This window comes from Diadema setosum, chromosome 1 (genome assembly GCF_964275005.1).
Source record: "Diadema setosum chromosome 1, eeDiaSeto1, whole genome shotgun sequence".
Lineage (NCBI taxonomy): Eukaryota > Metazoa > Echinodermata > Echinoidea > Diadematoida > Diadematidae > Diadema > Diadema setosum.
This window is the reverse complement of record NC_092685.1, coordinates 49,920,670-49,940,657: the sequence shown is the minus strand read 5'-3', so window position 1 is coordinate 49,940,657 and position 19,988 is coordinate 49,920,670.

Sequence of the window (19,988 nt, the reverse complement as noted above, 5' to 3'; positions counted from 1 at the left end):
TCAACTCATGGACTGCAAGTAAGGAAGCAGGTAATTGTGCTTCCCTCACCTGTCATGCAGACTACGGCTGTTCATTAATTTACAAAATCAAGATCAATTGTGATACATGGGCTGAAAAAAATTCCATTGTTGATAAATGTAAGAGAGTTGAAATGAACGTGCGAGGGCCAAGGTAGCAGAGATCAAAAGGGAAAGAGAATTGCTGCTGATAAATCAAATTTCATCTTCCGCTGCTTCAAATCAGGCAGTACGGTCGACTTATTTATCACTCACACAATTCAGTGCCCCAAAATTTGTTTCTGGTCAAGATCAGAATGGAATTTCTCCTCCATCTCTGGCCAAGTGTTGCACTGTATGCAACCTTTCATTTGGCCAACCCTATAGCAGCATTTTCCTGGGCCATGTAAATTCAATTCTAGCCATTTGGCATACAGTTTGAACAACACTGAAAGGCCACCAACTTGTATGGCATAGCAACCCTGGAAAAGATGAGTAACACCAGGCTCAGTACCAGTGTAGCTGTGTCAAGGAGAAGGGATGGATACTAACAAAGGAAAAAGAACAAACTTTAATTATGATATTCCTTTATAAACTTTGAAATCAATTACAGTGATGCCACCATTTTTGTTTTGTTTGGTTGTTGTTGTTTTTTTTTTGTTTTTTTTTCTTGGTATTGCAAAATGCTCCAGCTCAAGGACTGAAGTACCACAGGTTTAATGTCATGCAAAAATGGCATTGAAGAAAACTGTAATTGTCCCCGCCGAACGAGTTCGAGCAGGGGACTATGAAACGTTAAAGGGGAGCAGGGGACTATGAAAATGTTAAATTTGCTACTTCTCTGTCATTTATGAGCCAATTTTGATTCTGTTTGCTTTATATGATAGCACTACATGGGAGCTTTGAAACTTCTACACAGAATTTCAGTTGTGACCTTGACCTTTAACCTATATTGTACATTTTGCTACAAAATGCTACTCCTTCGCCATTTCTAACCCGATTTCGATTCCGTTTGCTTTATGTGATGGCACTAGGTGAGAGCTTCAAAACTTCTACACAGAATTTTGACCTTTGATTGCTTTGACCTTTGACCTTGATTTTTGACCTATATTGTACATTTTGCTACAAAATGCTACTCCTTCGCCATTTCTAACCCGATTTTGATTCCGTTTGCCTTATGTGATGGCACTAGGTGAGGGCTTCAAAACTTCTACACAGAATTTTGACCTTTGACTTCTTTGAGCTTTGACCTTGATTTTTGACCTATATTGTACATTTTGCTACAAAATGCTACTCCTTCGCCATTTCTAACCCGATTTCGATTCCATTTGCTTTATGTGATGGCTCTAGGTGAGGGCTTCAAAACTTCTACACAGAATTTTGACCTTTGCCTTCTTTGACCTTTGACCTTGATTTTTGACCTATATTGTACATTTTGCTACAAAATGCTACTCCTTCGCCATTTCTAACCCGATTTCGATTCCGTTTGCTTTATGTGATGGCACTAGGTGAGGGCTTCAAAACTTCAACACAGAATTTTGACCTTTGCCTTCTTTGACCTTTGACCTTGATTTTTGATCTGTATCGTACATTGGCTACAAAATGCTACTCCTTCGCCATTTCTAACCCGATTTCGATTCCGTTTGCTTTATGTGATGGCACTAGGTGAGGGCTTCAAAACTTTACACAGAATTTTGACCTTTGCCATCTTTGACCTTTGACCTTGATTTTTGACCTGTATTGTACATTGGCTACAAAATGCTACTCCTTCGCCATTTCTAACCCGATTTCGATTCCATTTGCTTTATGTGATGGCACTAGGTGAGGGCTTCAAAACTTTTACACAGAATTTTGACCTTTGACTTCTTTGACCTTTGACCTTGATTTTTTACCTAATTTGCACATTTTGCTACAAAATGCTACTTCCGGCGGGGACATATATTACGCACCGCGTAATTTCTACTTTTCCTTGTTATTTCAACAATAGCCATGGTGTCATATAAAGGGTTAATTTTCAATTTTCAACTCTTCCAAGGCTTCTAACATTCATAGCAGTACGCGTTTTGGCTTTGTATTCGTGAATTTGCAAGTTGAATAAAATTTACTTCATGAATAACAAACCAGAATATTGCCCCCCCCCCCCTCCAAGACATTGCAAGTGATTATTTCTCAAGTACGTGATTATTAGAAATTGCTATCTGTGCTTCGTGGAAAAGGGATCATACAAATTCTACTTTACCTAGCCTGTCACCATGCGGTACTGTATCAAGAATTTAACCACTCACTAAACTGTCTTTCATATCTGTCATGCCAAATACTTGGCATATCATATGTAATATACAAGTTGGCATATCGTATACAGTATACAAATCTTTGGCTTGTAAGTGTTCACTCAGTTCACAAAGATTTCAGGCCATAGCAGTGGAAGAAGGGCTTTAGTGTCCTTGGAGCCTCAGAATCAGGGATGGTGAAATCAAGCTAATGCAAATATTACAATCCTGTGGCTCTCCAGACCAAAGTTTGTTTGCCTATTCAATCTTTCCTGGCTTTTCCCGTCCATATGGAGATGATTTTTATTTGTATGTCACTGACTGAATCATGTTCGGCTACAAAAACATTTCGCAAACATCCTTCCTATGTTTGCCTTATCCCAGCCCCTTTACTGAAATATGACATCCATAAAAGATGCAAACCTCTCCTGCGAGCCATCAATATTTCAACAAAATCTCTTCAGCATCAAGATGAACTGCTTTAAATCTAAATCATGCACTCTCAGAGTTTAGTAGCTGAAACAAAAACATGCCATGAATGTTTGTTTTTTGCTTTTTTGTTCTTGCAGGACATCTACAAGTCTAAACTGCAATGAGTGCGATATGAATAATGTTCTCTGCTTATTTATTTTAATAGTGAAACCACAATGTACGTGGTTAGGTTGAAAATAAGGGTGCAGGATTAGGTCCAGAGTTTGACTTTTATCCTCAAAAAGTACAATGACAATCCATATATGAGTGTAGTTTAACAAAGAACTTAAGTCAAACAGAAAGAATGGTAGTGTTTTCATTAACATTAAGAAAATAAGGGATTGAGATAGTTTACATGTCACTACAAAACAATGATTTTGGTTACAACTATGTCTGTGCAAATTATACGAGGCAATGATGATGTTGCCTCACAAATTTCCCAAAAACCTAAAAAAAATTTTATTACATGTCCGCTTAAAAAAGAAAATAATAATTATCAAGAGTACTCTTATTCTTCTAAAATCATTGCAGTTTATCATTGAGAATCAGTAGGGATAAATGTCATGGGCTTGGAGATGTAGCAGCTAACTTTCTATGCCAGAACATGACTTTCGGGATACCTTTGTGAGGATGTTTGTTGTAAGATGATAACATCAAATTTGGGTATTTGTTTTGCAACCAGTGGCACTCTTTTGCAAAAAAAAAAAATAAATAAATATTGTAGCTTCACAACATTCTTATTCTGTATTTCATTTTGATGAAACCGTCACCACTGTGTTGGTTTGATTGAACTTCATCCATCAAATCATTTAAAGGGAGTGTACAGTTCTGGTCGAGGTGAAGATTCAGCTTTTAACGCTTTGCGAGATATTCAGAAACTGCTCTATGAGATGTCAAAGAGCATGCAGTTCTAGGGGTATCAAAAGTTTATTCGACGAAAATTGGTTTTGAAATGGCTGAGATATCCAAAATCAAGGTGAAACAAAGAGATCCTAATAAAGTTGTGGCATGTCGCCTTTTATTATTAGCACTTTTTGGGATATCTCAGCCATTTGAAAACCAATTTTCATCAAATAAACGTTGAATCCTTCTTAAAATTACATGCTCTTTCATATTTCATAAGAGGCTTTTCATTATCTCACTTAGGAATGTTTAAAACATGAATCCCTATCTCAACCAGTACTGTACAGTCCCTTTAAACATGTACTAGCTGGAACGGTACTTCCAAGTTCAGGGGTATTGAAATGAATGCCTCTGACCTGGTATTTCAGCTGAATCAGGGATGAAACCAAGGAAGCTTTGAGACCAAGAACCAATAACTACTGTACCAGTACCTTGCTTGAAGAACCTCAGTCTGGATGCCATTGGCATTCTACAAAGTGACCTTTAATTTGAGCTTACTCGTTAACTTTGATGCTTGTGCGTCCCCCTGAGTCTTACATGAATATGGTACCAGCAAGTAGCATTCAAGTAATCAAGACATGCGGAAATGAAGCCTGCAGATGCCTTGCAGCATCTATAGGGAAAAGATACATCACTACAAGGTTTCTACCCTGACTGATATTCAGTTTGGTGGAGACACATCACAGTTTGCCCATGGCCTTCTGCACTGGCGCTGGTTTGCCCAGTTTTCACAAGAGTTCACCGCCAGACTTGAGTCCAATATCAGTGTATGTGTTAGCAAGCAGTCTCCACTTGTAGCAATGAAAATCCTGCAGATTGCCTTTCTCTTTATGTAGCAGCTTGTGCTTGTTTGTGTGTCTGTCTGTCTGTCAGATTGTTTATTTGTTTGTTTGTTTGTTTGTTTTTATTTGGAGGGGAAAGGGAAAGAGCTGAGGGCTTTTATATTGACAGGTTGGCAATGTTGTATTGGAATACTACACATCAACGTTAATCACAAACTACCGGCAGGATGTAATAAAGTGAGAACACAGACAATTCTATGTAATATGAATATATGTGTCATTAGATACTTAAATTTCTTGTTGAAGTCTGCAGTATGAATTCTGCTTGATTTCATTTACGCAGAGAAGACAATAAAGTGATCGTGAAAGTGCAGGTTTTAGGGTGTTAATATCATGATAAGTCATGAGCTGCTGTTTGACTACTGTTACAAGAAATTAAGTCATTAGACTCGTAATTCTTCTTGTATTAGGACTTCTACTTTTGGTTTTCTTTATTGCTCAAACAATGGGGGGGGGGGTGGCAGAGAGAATGGAAATCCATCATAAAGTAATGAAATTTATCGTATTTAAACTCTCGCCCTTTTTTTTAAAGAAAAGCATGCACAAACATGGGGTTCTACCATTAAAGAAAGCTGAAACTATCAGTTTGAATTTCTTGCATGCCAAATTTGAAAAGTTTAAATGAATAAGGAATTTGAACAAAATCAGTCAGGAAGTAACATATTTACCATTCTTTAAATGAATATTGCCATCAAGAAGGAGATAATCAATAATTGTTAACATATCCGGCTTCCCCATTTATTTCATAGACAGTTTGCACCGAATTTCAGTTTGCTTGTGGTCCACTCTTTTATCATGGCTCCAACTTCATAACAGTGTCCAGAAAAATGCATGTCTGCAGTGTCTGCTTGTTATGTCTTGATTCCAAATGAAGGAGGTTACAACCTCAGTTCCAAGTCAAGTGGATTGGCAAGAAATCTTATGGACAAAATCATATTCTCTGGTCTTTAACTCATCATGAATTTGACCACTGCTCTCGAGTGCTCCCAAGTTTCAAAATGTTGAACTGTTGCCCTGCCTGAATCTGCTCAAAGTTTTCGCTGATTCAAGATTGCAAATTTGTCTCAAAGTTCTATCTTAAGAGTAGTTTAGCATGAAGATCTTTCCTTTAAGGATTTGGTGAAGCATCAGGGAGTAAAACTGCCATGGTGACAAGCTATCGGCAGTCTTGTGTACCTGTTCTCACAGACATGCTTAAAAAGATGGTTAACTTTGACAACTTTCACTTTCAAAAAAAAAAGAGAAGTCATTCATTATAGATGGAGAGATCTTCACAAAGTCTCTGCCGCTGAGAGCATGAAGGATTTTTTGAGAGAGCAAGTCATTTATATCTGAGTTGTGATTAACTAAATTGAGTTCATTTTTCAGTCATGTTGAAGACTTCTGTGCCACTTCAGAAATGAAGGCCATGTTTGTAAGTAAGGTCACAAAAAGTTCATTTCTGCATGCTATGTCCTGATTTCAAATGAGAAAGACTGTAACCTCATTTAAAAGAAAAGTGGACCAGCAAGAAGTTTTAGGGGCAAAACATAACTTCTTGTCTGTAACTTGTCATAACTTTGACTACTGTCCTCTGGCGAATCTAAGATTTCAAAAAATTTGAACTTGTCTGCGACCCCATTTTTCTTCAATTTTTCACCTATTCTTGTAAATTTGTAACAGTTAGTGTTAAAAAAAGTGTAGCAAGAAGATTTTTTCCTTTAAGGGTACTGGTGAAGTATCAGGGTGTAAAACTGTCATGGTGAAAAGCTATTAGCAGTCTTGCGTTCCCCTTCTCACAAACATGCTAAAAAGAAAATGAACAGAACTTTGAAGATTTTCGCTTTCAAAGCCGAGAAGTCATTTAATATGGATGGAAAGATATTTACTATTTAAAGTCTCTGCCGCTGAGAGCACGAAGGATGTTGTGAAAGGGAAAAGTCATTATTTTTGAGTTGTTATCAACATGCTTCCGTTCATGTTTCAGTCGGGTCGAAGACTCCTGTGCCACTTCAGAAATGAAAACCATGTTCGCAAGTAAGGAGCGCTGCAGTTTATGGGGTGAAGCTCTAGGATATTTAAAGTATCAGGAGACTGTAAGTTGAAAAAAAAAAGAAGAAAAGATCTGCCCAGTGCGATTAAAGGTGCCTGGATGAGATGTTTTATTCACAATGTTTATCTTGACTCAGATGTGTTCATAAAGTACCTAGATATGCTTATATAATGGTGACAGTGAGGTCATCTGGATCTCATTTCATAAAAGAATGTTAGGGTATCGACTCTTGCTGAAGAGGAGCTTGTTGTGGCAGCAGCCAATCAGGACACTGGATTCTTGTCATTGTTATGACATTTGCCATTGCAATTGTTTATGAAATGGATCCCTCAAAGAGCAATGTTTACATCAAAGAGGCTACCTTTGTTGTAAATGAGGTAATAGGGTGTTGTTGTTGTCGTTAGCATTAGTAGTAGTATCAATGTCATCACCACAAGTGAACTCATTCCTTCTCATATTGATGCCTTAGAAGAGAAAAAAATGACAGAATTCAATGCATTCATCTTTGTGGCAGAGTGTTGTATATTCTCACATTGATCCTCTTTTGTGAATGACATGGATAACTGTCTTCCTCATACATATTGTATTTCCACCTATGAATGAATGAATGAATGAATGAATGAATGAATGAATGAATGAATAGAATATTCTGCCTCTCATTGTGTTCTTTATGATGTGTTCTAGATTTCAGAGAACACTGAAAGGAAATTTCAGTGACTGAATGATTCCTTTAGCCTTCAAAGGATCTTAAATGAAATCTATGGAAATAATTCATCCGTTACTGTTCAGCTTTCTTGTTGCTTGTTTTATGCAGAGAGTTCTTTCTGAACATAATTTGGCAAACGTGAGGGATTTGTAAAGGCGGCTGATACCACGAAGTCACAAAAAAAAAAAAGTACAGTGGAATTCAAATACGTGATAAGCAATATCAATGCTAGTAAATGTATGAATCCAGACCTATCAATCTCAAATGCAGACACAGAACTGACTGTAGCAGGCCTGTCTGATGTGACATGCATGGAATATCCTTATTACTATCAAAGTTTTTGCAAAAATATGCTCATGAGCAGCAGCCACTGCAGTAAACTGAAAATGCGTCAGCAGTCTTGTTTTTGGTTTTTTCTGCACAGGATGTTTCCCCGCTAATGGGAGTTTGCACCGGGTTCTACATTTATGAACTGCAAATCTATCATCCTAAAACAGTGGGAACTTAGCAGGCTCATAAAATGACTGACAAATTGCATAAAAAGTGCATCATAAAATGGAGGCAGTGAAAATAGGCTAGGAGGTTATTTGCATTAGCTGCTAATGCAGTGTGACATCAGTTTGTGGTGTTTAGTCTTTATCATGGCTGCTGTCAGTATGTGACAAATATCATAAATCTAGCAGACCTCACCTTTATTTCACCTTTGATTTCATTTTCAAGCACTCACCATTTTTATCGATTTCATGGATATACAGTACATGGAGGGACATAGACAGGTTCCCCTCCTATTCACGTGAGCATCCCACGTAAATGGTGGCCTGTATTGCACCCCCCAAATAAGTCTTCTGCCACAATTACAGATACACATAGCAACAGATAGAAATTCCTGTCATGTTTGCTGGAAGGGTGACTAACCTCGCCGCCTTGGTAATGAAGGGTAATATTACTGCCAGCAGTATGGCGCCCATGTCGCATAGTCCCACAAACTGCTTCCCGGTGCTAGTGGGCAGAAAATGTTAAAGATTGCACTATCAGCAGTCTTCTTTGTGGAAAATTGTAGGAAATAACTGCGGTATGTTCTAAAACTGACAGTTCCACAACTATTTTTCAGGATTTAGTCATTTTAAGCAGCAATGAGGATCAGTTGCAGTGTGTAAGCCTCTACATGATTTGAGTTGTTGCCACAACTACTTCACAACATACTACTCTTACAAGAGAAATTCTCACTTAAACCATTCCATACTGAATTCTGAAATGCCCATAGACCTAACACACACGCCACCAGGTTCCCGTACAGAACGGGTTTAGCTGTTCCGTATTAAGTAACTACCGGTACATCTACCTGCAGATGTGATTGAAGGTTGTAAAACTCCTGTTTGTGAAAAATCAAATAGAGAGAATACAGCGAGAGGCTATTACTGTTTGTAATGATATAATCTGGGCAGGGAAGGAAGTTGTAAGGTTATCTCTATGGAACTGTGTATACCCGTACACACATGTAGGGCTTGATCACTGAACATTGTGTGGTCAAAATAGCTTACTTGAAACCTTCTGGCACCAATGACCTTATTCTTATAGATCAGAGTACTTATCAACTTCTTAGTGAATGCCTGCAGTCCCATTTCAATGGCTGAACTCTTGCATTTTAATGCGGTATAAGATCGTTACAAGGATTTGCCAGAAAAAAAGAGAAGAAGTATAATCTAAAGTCATAGTATCAGCCAAAGTTTTTGCATTCAGTGTTAAGTTCTGCTGGTACATGTACTGTACTCATCCACAGTAAGGAGCACCATATGCTGGGAGAGCAGCTGAAACAAGGTAAAAGTCTTAGTTCGGAGTTTATATTCAAAGTCGTTTTCATCAGCAGTGTCAGATTGCTCGCCACAATCCGGTGAAATCGCTAACTCTGTTGTGCGTCTACCTCCCAGTCCATATGACACGGGTTTAATTCCTGAGTCTAGCTGAACAATGTGTTAATCATGCTGTCCTCTCTAGTAACACAACACACTGTCCCTCAAATGGGAGATAAAATGGAGGTCCTGTGTGTGAGAGTCACAACTCATGATGCACGTAAAAGATCCAACATCATTCATTTATCACGAAGAGCAGGAGGTGTAACCCCATGAAGTGGTCCCACTTCACATCCAACTAGACCCCATGGAAGACCAGCTAGTACAGCTGATGGGCTCTCCAGCCATCTTCTCAGATAGAAAATCATAACAACCCCCCCCAAAAAAAAAAAAAAAAAAAAACCAAACAAACAGACAAACAAACAAACAAACAAAGGTATGATCAATATGATGGGACACCTGTACATTCACAGACTGCGGTGATGAGAGCTTTTCATTGTCAAATCAGACATGAAGTAAAAAAAGAAAGAGTGTCAGTTCTAAAGTGCCCTGCAGTGCATTTGCACAATATTTTTGTTTTGTTTTTGCACAACAAAAACATTTTTAGATTATATTTACATACACACTGTAGGTCATTTATCTGAATTCATTATTAATTCTCTTTCTTTTCATTGTATGAGTGATGGTGTTCTCAAAGACATGACTATCAAGTGATGATCCATAAACTGTGGTGATAGTTATTTTTTAGCTCTGATTTTTGAGCTTTGGGTTGATTTGTATGCCTCACTCTAAATTCCCTGTTAGACAAAACAAAGAAAATTCTAGTGCTAAAGCTGTGGTATATAGTGATAAGTTGATATTCATATAGGTTCTGACAATACTCAGTTGGCTAAGATACCAGTGACTGCCATGAATATGTTGCAGAAATATCTACAAATTCCCCTCTTTATCTTCGTCATGAATATACTTCCTTCTGGAAGTCAAGTATGGGCATCATAATATGTGACCGTGCATCACAAAACGAACATAAAGTCGCACACACTGATTTTGTGTGAGGACTGAAAATGGGTGAAATGGGTCAACCAAGCCGATCTTGACTTTTTCATATTTTCTGAAAGACCAAGTCTCCTACATTATGCTAAAACTTGGGATCATAAAACGGGCGGGAAAGTGTGTTTTTTAGCAGTTTATCTCGAACATTTTTTTTTTTTTGGTAGAATAGTGTGATTAAGTGTGTCTTTAGAGTCCCCTTTTCATTTCTTAAAAACCTTGTACACACTCTTCACTTTCAACTCTAATAACTTTTGAAAGGATGATGGTACTGCTTTAAAAGTTGGCATTAATTATGGACAGAATATGTTAATAAGGTATGCTTAATTTCAGTTTAACCTGATAATCCCTTCATTGTTGTTACTCCGGTGGTTTACATCCTGTTTTTTTGTCCCATTCATCACACAGCCAGCACAGCTTGGTAAAGATTAAGTGACACTGTACTTCAGAGCCTCTTTTCTCAGTTCACTCTTTTCCCCCGAGTGTGTGCTTTCTTTCCAATATTTAGATAGGTTAGGAGAGTCCATTTGATTTGAGTTATACATCATTTTAAAGCTTAAAGTCTGCTCTTTCAGAATATGCTCTCAACTAAAATTACATGTCTGGCGACTTTCTGTTTGTTTTGTGATGCAGGGTCACATATAGTCTTTTATCAAGGTAAAACAGATCACATGGCAGTACTATCAAACTGACCCGAGGGTCAATGGTACTTTTGGAAGTCATCCACAGGGAACTGAGTAGAAGGTCTCTGAATGGACAGATTTTCTATGGTACATATTTATTGAAGATATAAAAGTGAAAAATCTGTATAGTTGATCTGCCACAATGTACCAGGCAATTTGAGTGTATACTACAGTTTGTGAAAGTATATTTGCACCAATATTTTCAAAGAGATCTCTATCTGTAATTAGTAATTTAGTCAGTATTAATTACCCAAATACAAAATTGGAATTAGTTTGCATTGATCTCAAATGAAGATGGAGGCAAATTACACTAATGTGGCAATAGCATCAGAAATATAAGATCTCCCTTGGAAGATATTTGAAACGAGGTATGACCATTCCACGAGAAGAAAAAGAAATATTCAAATTGAACGCTTTTAACTGCAACATGGAACATGGAAAGGTAGTCTGACCGTAGATTAGCACTTTGAATTCTGTTATATGCCAGTAAATATTTTATTTGTAGAAATTTGCAAAGGCTGCCTGATAAATGTTTACTTCATTGCAGAGAACATGAAAATAACAAAAACATGGGGATCCCTGAAGATTACTTGAAGAGGGAATTATAATGGTAGTGCAGATTTGTATTTGTGCGTGTGTGTGTGTGTGTGTGTGTGTGTGTGTGTGTGTGTGTGTGTGTTTGTGCTCATAAAGATCCTATTACTCGACATTTCATTGTGCAGATTTCTAATGCAAACTCTCAACTTCTTGAACTGTAGCTTCTTCTGCTGATTATGATATAAACTCACATGAATGTTGTGTCACAGTGGCAGTCAGCATTTATACTGAATGTAATGAAAATTTGTATACATGTTAACATGATTATGACAAAAGCAGTTCAGTATTCATTTGTTCAAAAAATTGCAGTGATGAATGCTTGTTTGTTATCTATATTATGAGTCACCTTTTCCATATGATAAATGTCAAGGAAATTAGATAAAAGAAACAACAGAAACAAAAGAATCAGACTTGCAATAAACCTTCAGAAGTTTTCAACAGAGTCAAATGTCAATTGGAGAAAAGGGGGATCAATCGTGGAAGAGTTTTGTTTCTTTACGGTCTATCAGAGAGCTGCCGTATCTGCTTGCCAGACTTGGTTTGGCGTATAGCTGCGCTTTTATCAGCATTCAGAAATCCATTTAATTTTGTTCCAATTCGGAGGCACCCTCTTATTGGAGGCTGAGATGTGGATGTTAAATTGCCAGCTGCGTTTATTATCCATGTCTCGGCATTCATGGGGAGTACAGCCCGTGGATTCGCTGACATGACACTTGCAGTATCAAAGACGCTATATCAATTGATCTGAAATGAATCTGTGCGGCTTTGCTTCCTGTTAGAGAGACAGAGACCGGGGCAGCCGAATCATAGCCTTCTTTTTTTTTTTCATGTTTACTAAACTACGTGAAGAAATCATGAAATTACTTTATTTGGTTTATTTTGAGTATGTTCTACTCCTAGTGTAACTAGCCACAAACTTTTCAATCAGAAAGAAACAAATTTGAATAATCGTTTTGAAATGTTTCATTTTTGGCACTTTGTTGTAACAACCTGAATTTAAGTTAAATAGAAAATATCTGCATATTTTTATCATCAATTCTTTTCTTGATGTGTTTACCTCATTGAATCTGTGATACAAGTCTGAAAGTTGGATGGTCTAACATTCAGAACATATTTGGTCTTTCCATACCTGCATAGAGTCACTAAAGTAATTTATAGATTATTGATAGTTAGTTACAGTTGCTGATAGATTTTTACACAATGGATAAAGATTAAGAGCACATCATAGGTAGTATGGATTGTTAATATTGAGGCTGGATACTACAAAGCGTGCAGCAAAAAAAAAGATGATGCCAAAACACCCGTCTGGTTTCAGGCGATGTCATTTGCATAAATTCTGAGTTAGCATTCATGTGCTTAATGCAATTAGCTGACTCTAATGATGCAACGTCTAAATTATCTCTTGGTCCAATGTTCTCATCCTCTGAAATTTAATGATTTCGACATCTACTAAAGATTATAAAGATACCAACATTTTGAAAAATTATCTGTAAAAAAGTAGAAATAAACCTAGCATTGTTAACATAGTAGGTTCCTTTACATCGTAAATAAGCTGAAAAGTCATTTACCATCATTATCCCACCTGCCTCGGGAGGGTGAAGTATGGCGGAAATCCGTACGGAGTGTTTGTACTGGCGACAAATTCATTCAATTTCAGGAAGTTGTGGGAGGAATGGAGGAAACAGCTGTCATTAGGGCTGATTAGGCAGCAAACCCCAGGGACATTCCCAGTAAAGGTTGCATAATCAAATCCTAGACATGCAAATTTCCTCATCAAAGTAGCATCTTGGTGATTACTGTGTGCCATGGGGGGGGGGGGGGGAGGTGCTGTTGATATTTATAAAGGAGGGAAGTGGTCACTCGTGTGTGTGACGCAATATAGCCCAATTCTATCATGAGTAATGACAGTGATTTGGCTCGTTTATTCAGAATGTGTTGCATGGTCAGGTCGTTTCAAGCTAATGAGGATATAAATGGGAATAAGTTTGCTGTGTTTGTGACGACCGCAAAGAGTCGCAAGTCTCTTGTGAAAGTAATTATTTGCGTAACAAGAGAGATTAATCCGTGGATTAATTGAAGTAGTGACATCGGGCGGCATCACTTACTGTCTCCTAGCCTGGTTTCAGTGCTCCCAATCATGTATTTGAATTGATAAGGGGTTGATTAATGAAACATCCATAGAAGGTGCTTATATAAGCATATAATTATGTAAAGAAGCATAAAGGAGAAAGAAACATGCTTTGTAAAGCTGAATTGCACTTTAATTATTTACACTCCTTCATCTGTATATATACAGGGCTCAACAATAATTTTTTGTTTTGTTTGGTGGCCCATTTGGGCCACCTAAATCTGAAAATTAAAAAAAAAAAAATATATATATATATAAAATTCTTGTCAGACCACCAAATTTACAAAAGAGTTATATTTTGGTGACCCAATTGAGCAGCTAGAATTGAAGATTAGTTTTTGTATATATATATATATGTATACATTTCAGGCTGCTACATTTCTTTTTCAGATTACTAAAGCTTCAAATTTGTAGATCTAAGTGGCCCAAACAGGCCACCAGAGAATAAACTGAGTATCGAGCCCTGGCTGCTTTCAGCTGCAGTGGTCTTAATAGAATTAGATGAATGAAAAAGAGAAAGGAAGTTATGGAATTCTTTAGTATTAATCAAGAAAATAATGATAACAGTCAATATGATATCATGCAATGTTTAGAAGGTCGTGATGTTAATGCCTCACAGATCCTCCACTGGTTGGTATATGCAAATATTTAAAGATCACTCGTTTATCAATAATCCAACAACTGTTACCACTGCCTTCTTTACAAAGTCAACATTGCTTAATATTGGCAATCCCAGAGTTCATGAATTGAAGCATAAAAGATCTTCTTTAATTCATGTAGTAAAACAAAGAGTATAATGGAAATGCGTTTGAAAGGAAATTGGAGACTTGGCGAGGCTGTGGTATCTTCAGCTCATCTTTTTTTCAATATGTTACAATGACACATGTATGCAAAAATGTCTCTTTTTGGACAACATGCAAAACCTTAAAAATTCCATTTACCTATCTTGTATTTGATTTTAATGAAACATCTACCTTTTTTTTTTTTTTTTTTTTGGGGGGGGGGGTCAGATTTTCTTGTCTTTGTCTATGTTAGCTTCAACCCAAGGTGGCTTTTCAATTTGCAGTGCTTACCTTTCAGGTTCTCCACCAAGGCTGATCAATTAATAAGGCTGTGGTACAGCTATGTCTAGACCTGACCCCAACAGAGCAATTTTTATTAAGAACCCCATATTTCATGCCAACTATAAAAAAAACAAACAAACAACAACATTGAATAGTGCAGCTAGAGTAGATAATGTCTTAAGCTAAGACTTCTTGGAATGAATAATTTCCTCCGAGTGAATGTTCTTGAGAGGGGCATCCCAACATTGTGGCAGAGTGCCAGACAACATTCTCGTCCCAGATTACTCTGTTGATGTTTTCTTACGATCGCAGGAGAATGTGAAATGAGGAATGGGGAGACTTGGATGGTACATTAGGCATGATGAGGTCACATATTTAGTTGGGATTTGGTCTATCCACCTCTCTGAGGACCATCAGAATGGCTTTGTAATTGGTTTTGAGAGTAACCAGCTATTAGTCTAGTACTGTGATGATTGGGGTCATGTTGATACTTTATGCATTTTGTCAATCTGGCTACCAGGCTGAAGGAAGAAAGCAAGAATTCTGAAATTTGCAGGCATCCTGGGTTATCCTAGAGATCAGATGTGGTTGTAAACTTGCATTTAAGGTATTCTGACACCATTATCCTTTATCCAAGCATGATGAATAAGCTGTGCCCTCATTTAATCTATCAAACTTGATTTACATTATCTCGCGTTTGGAGGGTGATAGGCTGGCGTCTCTCTCCCTGGGATGAAACGCATCATGTTTCTCCTTAAACTTCATCCATCAAATCTCCCAGATGGGGATTTTATTGATTTTACCAACACCTCGCTCCCTTTGGATCGGGCCGGCCCTGCCGCATCCGATTCCCCGACAACCAAACTGAGGAGAAAATGGGGGAGGCAATGAGACATGACAGGATGAGATGAAGTCCTTGCCTGACTGGAAAGGGCAGGATCCTGTAAGAGAAGGATTCCTACAGCAAGTTGGATGTACTTTTATTTGGTCTTGAGATATGGAAAAAGTAGCATCTCGATCTAGTTCTTATTACAAATGATACCCCCCCAAAAAAAAAACCAAACAAACAAACAAACAACAAACAAACAAACAACAACAACAACAACAACAGAAAAGTAAAGTGCAGAAATTTCTGCAAGTACATGTCTTTTGATTTTCAGTCACTCTCCACACAATTAACAGACTCTTGAAATTCTGCACTTTTTTTTTTGGGGGGGGGGGGTTGCATCTCTGCATTAACTTTACCTATATGTCCTCGTTTAATGCATCCATAGATGATTATCAAGATGCGTGAGGGAAATGTAATCAGACTTATTAATTCAGGGAAAAGTTTGAGGGCTGCCTGACACAGTGGACTTTTTTCCTGGTCATGGACATAAATGTTCACACCTGATCTTTAATGTGCCAGGTTTGTCACTGCGATCACTGGTTCTTTAAGAGCGTAATGATGTGGTGTGAAAAGCTATGCATGATTCATGGAGACATTGTCGGGGTGAGGAGGCCGCTATACCTCGCCGCAGAAGATACACCTTCGCCAATGTACTATGAGTCTGGAAAGTTTGATGTACTTCTGCTTGGCTGAGATCCAATTCTGTCGCAAGTAATCCAGTGTCATGACCCTACCTAGCTCTGTGTCGAAGCTGTATGAATCAAAGGCAAAAATATAGGACAGTGACTGTAAAGTTATATCAACTCTTTCATCACCATTAACACTGGGAAGGATATTACTAGTATGTCAAGAAGTGTTCTGTAGCTGGTTTGGAAACCTCACGAAGTAACTCTTAACAATGTGCATCAGTGTAAGTATGGAGGCAGGAGGGCATTAACACTAAATGAAGGGGAAAATGAGTTCTTTGGGCTGATGGTATATGAGTCATTGCTAAAAAAAACAAAAAAACAATGTGTACTAAAAGCTCCATGTCTTACAAAAATTTTCCATGTCCAGCCGTGGATGTGTTACAATGTTATTGCATGAAACTCCCTCATGGCACTGAGGGGATTTCTGATGTGTTCTGTAAATGAGTATTTCTGACATGTCATGCATGTATTTCCTTTATTTCATTTATTTTTCTGGGGCAATGGGGCTCAGGGATATCTGTGTCGTATCTAGGCCTTTCAGAGATCTTGTGACATATTTAAAGTGGAGTGAGGCCTCCAACTCTCTGGTGGGCTTTATATCAAAGTCGTGGATATCAATGATTTATAAAAGTTGTATACTTCATGGTGGAGTTTATTACCAATTTTGAAGAGAGTGGTCGGCAAGGTTCAAACAATGAGAACTTCTCATGGTAAAAGTTCTACTCTTCCTGTTCATATCCATGCTTTTCTCTCACTTGAAATAGGTGGTATATCATTGCATGTACAAGATTACTAGTTTCATATCTTCAGTAGATAAGACTTTTCAATTCTTAATTGTTGTATTTCATTGATAAAGGATGTGAAATGATTTCCATACCATGCATGGATCGTACAAGAGGTAAGGATAGTGACCCCGTATGTACAAATCATGGGGGGGGGGGGGAGGGGGTAGAGAGGATCAGGAATAGGTAAGATTGAAATTGTCTTCTATTGTGATGTCTCATCTATGAAATGTTTCAAACACAGACGATCAATATAGGTATTGTTAGATGTAGGATATAACCCCTGATATTTCCTAGTTGCCAGATGAAATCTTCTGAAAATCCAAGCGCTTCCGAAATAGTACTTTTGCCCCGGATATGAGACAGCAGTGAGCTTCGGTTCATGTGAGGTTGAAGTGGCCCCCTCCTATCACCGCCACAAGAGAATCCCATTCAAGGCTCTGATATTGCGAGTTCAGCTGAGGTATCTAGCGGTCATATACCCAGATAAAATCTCGTACCCCTGGAATAAGGCAGTCATGGACCATTGCACTGCAATACATCAAGGGTGACAGAATGACTATTAGCTATCTTTTTATGAAGTAACTTTCACACAGCATGGAAGATCCATTATCCACATGTTATCTGTTCATTAATGTGGGCTGTATTTTTAGCACAACGCGAAAATAGTTTGGCTTTCACAAGCACTTATATCTGAAGTCCTCATTAATTGTACAGCTGGAGCAATCGTTTTCTCAGCAAATTTGCACCAGCGTGCAGATCATTTTGATATTGTTATAGATGTTATTATTGTAGTCACTATGAATAAAGAATGTGTAGTCAATTTTTCTATTGTTGCTCTTTTCATCATCATAGTCAACATTCAAATAAATATATACATATCAGTTGTACAAATGTACATACATACACGCACACACTTTTTTTTTTATGAAAGAGGTATAATTCAAAAGCAGTAAAACATTAAAGTAGCCAACAATTAAATCAATCAACATTTTCACTGATGTCACACAAAGTATGAGGCAACCCTATAACATGCTTGGCAGTGTGTATTCTATAGGCAAGTGCAAACCTCATATTTTACATTTTGTTGAAATTTTTGAAGAAAAGTAAGTGAAGACTGTTTTTAGTGCCATCCACATCTTCCTCTTAGCAGGGGGGAGAGGAGGAAGGGGAAGAGGAGGAGGGGGAGGTTAGAGGGCCTTTTGGAGTGCAAAGACGTGATGAATGTCTCAAGACAGCGACGCTGACTTTCCAGCTGCACTCCGCCGCTTTGCATGACCTATTTCCCCCAGTCTTCTAGCAGATCATGTGAATGGGCGCCGCTGTGTGTACACTGTAAGAAAGCCAGGCACAGTGCAGGGTGCAATGTACGGGGGACATTGTTGACAGTGTCCACTTTGTTACTTCACTCGTCCGTCGGGAAGTCCCGCGGGAATTTTGCTGCAGTTGTTGCCATCGTCTCTTCATTTAAATTGGCACCTTTGAATTTGACCACACAAATCTGATATTGGAGACAGACTAGATGTATGTGTGCAAAGTCATTAGAAGAAAAAAAAAAAGAAATGTCCACATATTTGCAAATTTTAGAGAGAAGCTAAAATGTGTTGCCAATTTGAGGAAAAAAAGAATGTAAATTAAGCAATAGATTTTTTTTGTGTCAGTTCATGCAACTGTAACAAGCAGTAGTAGATGAATAATACAGGGCTCAAATACTGTATAAGCTGTTATTTTTGCGAGGGTTTAATTTTCGCGAATTTCGCGAATCACAGTTGGATCGCGAATTTAACAACACGCGAAAATGTTTCCATGCACTGTGTTAATAGAGCATTAACGTAAGCATCGGCGTCGATTAGCAAAAACAACATTGCGCAAAAATGTCTATGACCTCGTTATTTGCGAAAATATCTGTACGCGAAAATAACAGCTTATACAGTAAAGAGAATTTTACTTACTTATCACCTACTAGAGATGAATGGTGAAATTTCTGATAAAAATAAGTAGGACCAGACTTCCCAAAACTGATTTCTGGGACTTACAGGTTTAATAGGCTTCAGTAAATGATGAAAAAAAGTGAATGTAAAATCTGGGAATTGCTTTTGGATACCACAGGAGAGGAAATTGACAATTTTCCCTTTTTTGTACAGTCAACATGAAGCATGTACACATGTAAGATGTTGAATAGGTATCATTATGACAGTCTTTACAGTCAAATTAGTGCCTCATATTCAAATTCTAGAAATCCTGAAAATATGTTGTCTGTAAGGGTAATACTGTATAAGCTGTTATTCTTGTGAGGGATTAATTTTCGTGAACTTCGCAAATCACAGTGGGATCGCAAATTCAACAACACGCGAAAATGTCTCCATGCTCTAGGGTAATAGTGCATTTATGTTAGCATTGGCATCAATTCACTAAAACAACATATCGCGAAAATGTCTGTGACCTCCTCATTTGCTAAAATATCCAAACACAAAAATAACAGCGTATTAAGTAAGTGAAGGGTTTTAAAAGATATGGAAGTTGGCATGCATACTTTTAGTGATATTCTGTGTCATATTTACGTTAGTGAACAAGAGTTAGTGTTAGTTTAAGTTTGTGAATGAGTTACATGTGTGTTTCAGCATGACGAACAAAAGTTACATTGTGTATTGCTTTTTTATATACACGGAACTCTCACACGTACACACACACACACACACACACATCTTTGATGTATGCACAAACTGAAAAGATTCAGCTGTCATTATTACATAACCATATAGAAAAAGTGTGTCTGCGATGTTGAGATGTGTTTGGACCAACGTGTTTTGACAATTTGTTGAGGATGTCTCAATAAATGTATTTGACCGATGGGACACGATAAGGTGTGCTGACACAGTATGGCTTGACCACTGCTAAAGTCAATTCATATCAGAAATAGGGACAGCTAGCACTATGTTAACACAAGACGAGTATGCATGTCGAGTATGTTATCTTGCGAATCTGTTTTCTCCTAGGGTTTACATTTCTCTCTATCCAAGATTATGAGACAGATA